Source organism: Octopus bimaculoides, chromosome 1 (assembly GCF_046866305.1).
Source record: "Octopus bimaculoides isolate indiv1 chromosome 1, ASM4686630v1, whole genome shotgun sequence".
Lineage (NCBI taxonomy): Eukaryota > Metazoa > Mollusca > Cephalopoda > Octopoda > Octopodidae > Octopus > Octopus bimaculoides.
In genome coordinates, this window is record NC_142928.1 from 154,346,492 (window position 1) to 154,353,250 (window position 6,759).

Consider the following 6,759-nt stretch of genomic DNA (forward strand, 5'->3'; position numbering starts at 1 on the left):
ATATAATTCTTATCTTAATGCTTTTCATTATATATTGAATAAAAATAAATTGCTACAAATATTTTCAAAACTGTCATGGAAATTATTTTAGACTTTTTTACGAATTGATTCTCGCCGAACTTTTTTTTTTTTTGCTTTTTTATTTTTATTTATTTTTTTTTTTAATATGTGATACTGCATATAGAAAAGACTCCTACTTCTGCAATATCTCAAAGGAAAACTTCTACTTTTTGTACAAGAATGCAAGGTGTTTTATTTTAATTGTTTCAATGATGTATACTACTTTGTTTTTTGTTTTATTTTTATGGTGGCTAGGTAAATATACGTACATACATACATACGTACATACATATGCATATAAATATATATATGTGTATGTATATATATATATATATATATATATATATATATATATATATATATGTATGTATATATATATATATATATATATATATATATATATATATATATTATATATACACACACACACACACATATATACATATAACATTCAATATTGCATTATTGAATAATAATAATAATAAGCAATTTCTATAAGAGCTTGATTTTTAATACGTAATAATGATAATTTGAAATTTCATAGGTTATTCAGTTCTCATAAGCCTATTACATAATATTTGTTTTACTTTTTATTTGCAATTTTTGATCAAATTTTTTCAGACAACTATAGACACAGGCATAATTGTGTAGTTAAAAAGTTCACTTGACAGCCATTTGCAAATACAATTTGGTAGAGAGAAACTGCATGAAGCCCACATGTGTGTATGTATGTCTATGTATATCTAAGTGTATATGTATCTTTATCCACATGTGTGTGTGTGTGTGTGTGTGTGTGTGTGTGTGTGTGTAGCAGTTCAACAAATGGAGATTGAAATAATAGCTGATAGGTTTGACCAAACCCTAAAGGTGATGTCCAGGCATGGGCATAGTCCAATAAGTCAAGCTGGTAAAAAAATATATAAGTTTTAACCACTTCTTGAAAGATAAAATATCTTTACTATTTACATCTGCACAACATTTTGGTAAGCTTGATCTTCAATCGATATGTACTTAAATTTACAAATTCAAATCAGTCTAGTACTATGTACATATCAAAGAATAAAACATTCAGGACAATAGGAGATCAAACCAAATAATTTTAAAAGTTTCCTCTCTAAAGATAATTATGTATTAAACATTTTTTAGATTATATTTCTCAGACTTTTAGATATGTAAATAGCAATTAATTTCTTCTATAACTATGAACCTACAAGAACTATTATATTTGTTACATAAAATAAAGTTTATTGTTATATGTAGAAAATCTAGCCTGAAGTTGCATATTAATTCTTAATATTTTTTTATTAGAATAACTCAATAATAAATAATTAATTTACTCTTATATTTAATGTATAATAACAAATAAAAGCTATAATAAATGAAAACTAATAAATAAAAATTATAGAAAAAAATGAAGTTTTTATATTATTAAATGTTCTCATAAAACTTGTATTAAAAATAGTATGCTCAATTATAATATGATTCTTGTTGATAAATAAGTAGACATATTACAATAAGAAATTCTTATTATAATTGAAGAATAAAAATCAATTACACACACTATTTTTAACAAAAACAAAAGTGCATTCTATTCAATTCAAAAAGAATTTAAATTCATTTTATATTTATATAACTACCTAAAATAAATTTAATCTCCAAGTTCCACTTGCATATTTACAAAAGTCTAAATTAATTCTTCTACTATGATGCAAAAGCTGTATATGTAGAAGAGATGTTAACCTACCGTAAGTGGAGAGATTCAGACTGCCATGAAGGGGCTCACAGATGAGAAAGCCTCACTTACTTTCACTGCTGATTCTTGTTACACAGAGTAGGGTGAAACCATTTCAAGCAATGGGTGCCAGCTGATTTTCAACTGACCCAAGATATTTTCATATAATAGTAGCACCTGGGTATGATAACTTGAAACCATTTAGCCTCCTCCTTAAGGTCAAAGGTTAGCCAGTAAAAACATACTTCGAGGTAGATGACAAGTAGCTCTATATACAGGCATCCAAAATAGATCTGTAAGTTGTAAGCAGCAACAGTTGCTAACTGATATTACACAACAGTAGCTTCTTTTGAAGAAGCTACCAGCAACTTCCAGAGCAGAAAATAAATAATTCTAATATTCATAATAATATGAAGATGCTATACCATGTATATAATTCTAACATTCTTCTCACTGTGTTTAGATTAACTATAAATTAACCACATAATATTCTTTTTAAAGAATATTAATCGTTACCTAAAAGTTATTAAGTTTCTATAGTCTGTAAACAACTACAGAACCAAGCATTGTAGATTTAAGTTTGTTTTTTTTTGTTTTTGTTTTTTTTTACTATAGAAACATTTTCATGCTTATATATGTAGCTAGATTCATTCTTAATATGTATCTAGGATCATTTTTAAACAATTTCCATAAGCAATATAAAATGAACTAATTAGTTTTGGAGAACTGAAGTTAAGTCTTACTTTATTACAAATAACAAAAAAAGCTGTTTGGGTTTAATAACCAATAATTATTAAAGAACAAATTCTTTAAAACCTACCAAATTTAAAAGTACTTAGGAAGTTATCAGATGGTGAATCAAAATCTTAATTTTCTTTTGATAATAGAAAACAGTATATTTATATACTATCGCACCTTTGTGTGTGTTTGGACTTATTTTCCCTTTTTTATACCTGTTGACAGCTTGTATTAAAACTTGTATTAAAAATAGTATGTTTAATTACAATTTAATTTTTGTTGATAAATAAGTAGACATAGACATATTACAATAAGAATTTCTTATAATTGAGGAATAAAAATCAATTATACACACTATCTCTAACAAAAACAAAAGTGCATTCTAATCAATCTAAAAAGAATTTAAATTCATTTTATATTAAAAAAAAACATGTAGATCACATAAACTGTGCTAGTTCTACATAAATAGCTTCATCTGCTACATATGGGTGCATAATATTTACCTTTATGCTGTGTGAAGGATTATTTCATGAGCCGGCATTGCAATTGCATACTCTTCAAAATTAGAATCAATATAAGGGCTGCTTACATGATTAACTTCTCTTAATATTACTTAACACAAAAACCAATAATGTTTATGCTAATCAAATTGCTTAGTACACCTTTCTTTTCAGCTATTTGTTCAAAAATAGGTTCTGACAGGCAATGTATATCTGCATCAAAGATTCTGTCCTGCATCTTTTATAAAAGTATTTTTTATCATTTGCCAGCAGAGGAAACAACTGCCTGCACTTTTTTCATTCTTTTTGTTATTCTAACTACTATATTTTTAATACACCCACCCCTTACTAATTATGTCACTTGGGTAGCAGAATCTACTTACTATTTCTTGTAAGTTTTATCATCAGCCTATAGGTTTTACTTTTTCTTTTGCCCCATACATTCAGGTGTGCCCCACATATATAGTGCATCTAGAGTCCTGTTTTGCTGTCAGCCATCTATTTCTTAATGCACTTTTGTCTATTTCTGAGTAAACTATTTAGTTCATACCAACTCCCTTCCAACATATTTGAAGAAAACACTTCCCAGGTGGGTCTAAGATTGTGTGCTCCCTGTTGGAGACCATTACTTCGACACTTGCTTGCCTTTCTGGCTTCAGAGGTAAATGCTTTTTAATGATTATTTTATGCTTCTCAGGTTATATTCTTATGTCTTAAGTTTGCCATTACAAAACACCTTTAACATTTTTTTTTTACCTCATCTCAAGTTACATACTAATTTTATGAGACAACCACAGAAAACATGAAACATGTAGAGTAAGTGTTGTAGCACTTTGTGATTTTTGCTGAAAATATATCCCTTACAGATATCATCACCATCGCTATCATCCCATCCTGTAACTAATATCAGCATTTATGACTATAACTAGGAACATCCATTTTTTAACATTCTAGCATGGACTGAACAGTTCTGCATATATGAATCTGCCAATCCTCTTGATCCTGCCTACATTTACTACATTCAGTGATTATGTTACATTAACATGAAGCAATATACTAATAGATGCTTCCATCGACCCAGATAAACATTTTGTTGTTGCTTAATCATAGTTTAGTCTTGATCAAGTAGAGCTATGATCAAAGGCATTCAGTTATTTCCATCTTATCTTTTTATTGCCGTATTGTAACTAGGACTACATTATCCACTGAGGCATTCCTTTTTTGAGGTGGTAGAGTATGATCTGAAACAGATTTTGCTGCAACTTCTAGCAATTTAAACAAATACATTGAGCAGTCATGGGCAAATTGTGGGCTACAATTCACATGTGGCCCATGTGACTTTCTGAATGGCATGCCTAACAAAAAATTACCTTGAATTATTTTAGTAGTGTGGCCCACTTGACGATGAGCCATGTCTCATGTTGCCTGCTTCTTGAAAACAGTAGCCCAGGCCCAACAGTGATGATATCTGTAAGGCATTTAATTGTCAACAGGCATAAGAGCTCTTTGAACTTCTTTTATTCCTTTGACACAGCACCAAACATGAGTGTTTGGATGTCAATTTGAGGACAGTGCAGAGGATTTAGAAAGAGGTTGATGAGTCTGATGGTGATTATGAAGGTACGACAGCTTGGAAAACTCACTCTGATCATTCTGATAAGAAAAGAACTCCTGAATTTGTTGGTGTGATCCAGGCCATGATTGACGATAATATCTCCAAATCAATCAGGTCCATCCCCAGGGACATGGGAGTGTCTGAGTTACTTATCAGGCAGGTAGTGCATGAAGACATTTGATATTCCTCATACAATATGAGAAAGGGCCAATTTTTATCCCAAGCCATCAAGAGGAAAGACTGTGCTATGAAGCTTTTGAACAATCTCAAGCATTGAGTCATTGCCTCAGTGAGGCCTAATGTTCAAAGGTTGTACTTCACCACCTCATTCCAAATCTTCCTGGGTCTACCTCTTCCACGGGTTCCCTCAACTGCTAGGGTGTGGCACTTTTTCACACAGCTATCCTCATCCATTCTTGTCACATGACCATACCAGTGCAATCATCTCTCTTGCACACCACAACTGATGCTTCTTAGGTCCAACTTTTCTCTCAAGGTACTTACACTCTGTCAAGTATGCACACTGACATTACACATCCATCGGAGCATCTTGGCTTCAGTTCTTGCGAGCTTACGCATGTCCTCAGCAGTCACGGCCCATGTTTCACTGCCATGTAGCATGGTTGTTCATACACATGCATCATACTCTCTGCTTTTTATGCTGAGTGAGAGGTCTTTTGTCACCAGCAAAGGTAAGAGCTCTCTGAACTTTGCCCAGGCTATTCTTATTCTAGCAGCTACACTTTCAGTGCACCCTCCTCCGCTACTGACTTGGTCACCTAGGTAACAGAAGCTATCAACTACTTCTAGTTTTTCTCCCTGGAATGTGGTAAAGGTTGTTTCCTGCACATTTTCAGTGTTTATTGCTACTGAGCATCTGCCACATACAAAAACTATCTTACTAGTTAGCCTTCTTTTGATATTGCTGCACCTCTTATGTGTTCATAACTTACACTGGAAACATCTTACAGAGTTTCTACCTACGCCTTTTCTACAGATTGAGCAGGGCCAACTACCTGAAGAGGTTTGTGTTTTGTCTATCTTCCTACTTATTAGGACTTTGGTTTTAGCTAGGTTGACTCTAAGGCCCTTCGATTCTAGTCCTTGCTTCCACACCTGAAACTTCTCCTCTAGCTCTCATAGTGACTCAGCAATTAGCACAAGGTCATCAGCATAGAGGAGCTCCCCGGGGCATTATATACATGTGTGTATGTGTGTGTGTTGTGTACTATAGCCTCAGGATGACCAAAGCCTTGTGAGTGGATTTCGTACATGGAAACTGAAAGAAAACTGTCGTATATATTTGTGTGTGTGTGTGTGTGTGTGTGTGTGTGTGTTTGTGTGTGTGTGTGTGTGTGTGTGTGTTTGTACCCCCATCATTGCTTGACAACTGATGTTGTTTTGTTTATGTCCCTGTAACTTAGCGGTTCAGCAAAAATACACCGATAGAATAAGTACAAGGCTTACAAAGAAAAAATTCCTGGAATCGATTTGTTCGACTAAAGGTGGTGCTCCAACATGGCCGCAGTCACATGACTAAAACAAGTTAAACAATAAAAAAAAGTATGCTATTTTAATCCCGAGCAATGCCAGGTATCTCTGCTAGTATGTATATATTGTTTTCTATTTTAGGCACAAGGCTCAAAATTTGGGGGGAGGGGGACAGTCTATTAGATTGACCCCAGTACGCAATTGGTACTTAATTTATCGACCCCGAAAGGATGAAAGGCAAAGTCGACCTCGGCGGAATTTGAACTCAGAACACAAAGACAGACGAAATACCGCTAAGCATTTCGCCTACTAGTATCTATATATTACATAATGTCGAAGGCTGAATAAGATAGGGCTTAATACAGTTTAGTGCCCCTTCCCAAGATTTTTTTTTATTTTTGTCATAATTTTTTTTCAAATTTATTTTTAAAAGTGAAGTATTGGCTAAGATACGTTTTCGAAATTGCAAATGTCAATTATGTTGGTGAAATTTTAACTTTTTTATATTTAGTTTTTATTTTATTCTATTTTTACTCGCAAAAGTTTATAACTTTTTAATCATACAATAAATTGGCTTATTATCATTGCACATGAAAAATGTCTATAATATTATCCTTTTGATG

At 32.4% G+C, this 6,759-nt stretch overlaps 1 protein-coding gene across 1 annotated transcript in view; it reads right to left on the reverse strand.

Moving 5' to 3' along the window:
- The window catches only part of LOC106869541 (uncharacterized), a 502,813-nt gene extending 500,955 nt beyond the window's left edge, over positions 1 to 1,858 (reverse strand). Inside the window, exon 1 of the mRNA XM_089360195.1 lies at positions 1,805 to 1,858. The gene's annotated coding sequence lies outside the window, so the exon portion shown is untranslated. The remainder of the gene's footprint in view (positions 1 to 1,804) is intronic.
- Positions 1,859 to 6,759: the final 4,901 nt, after the last annotated feature.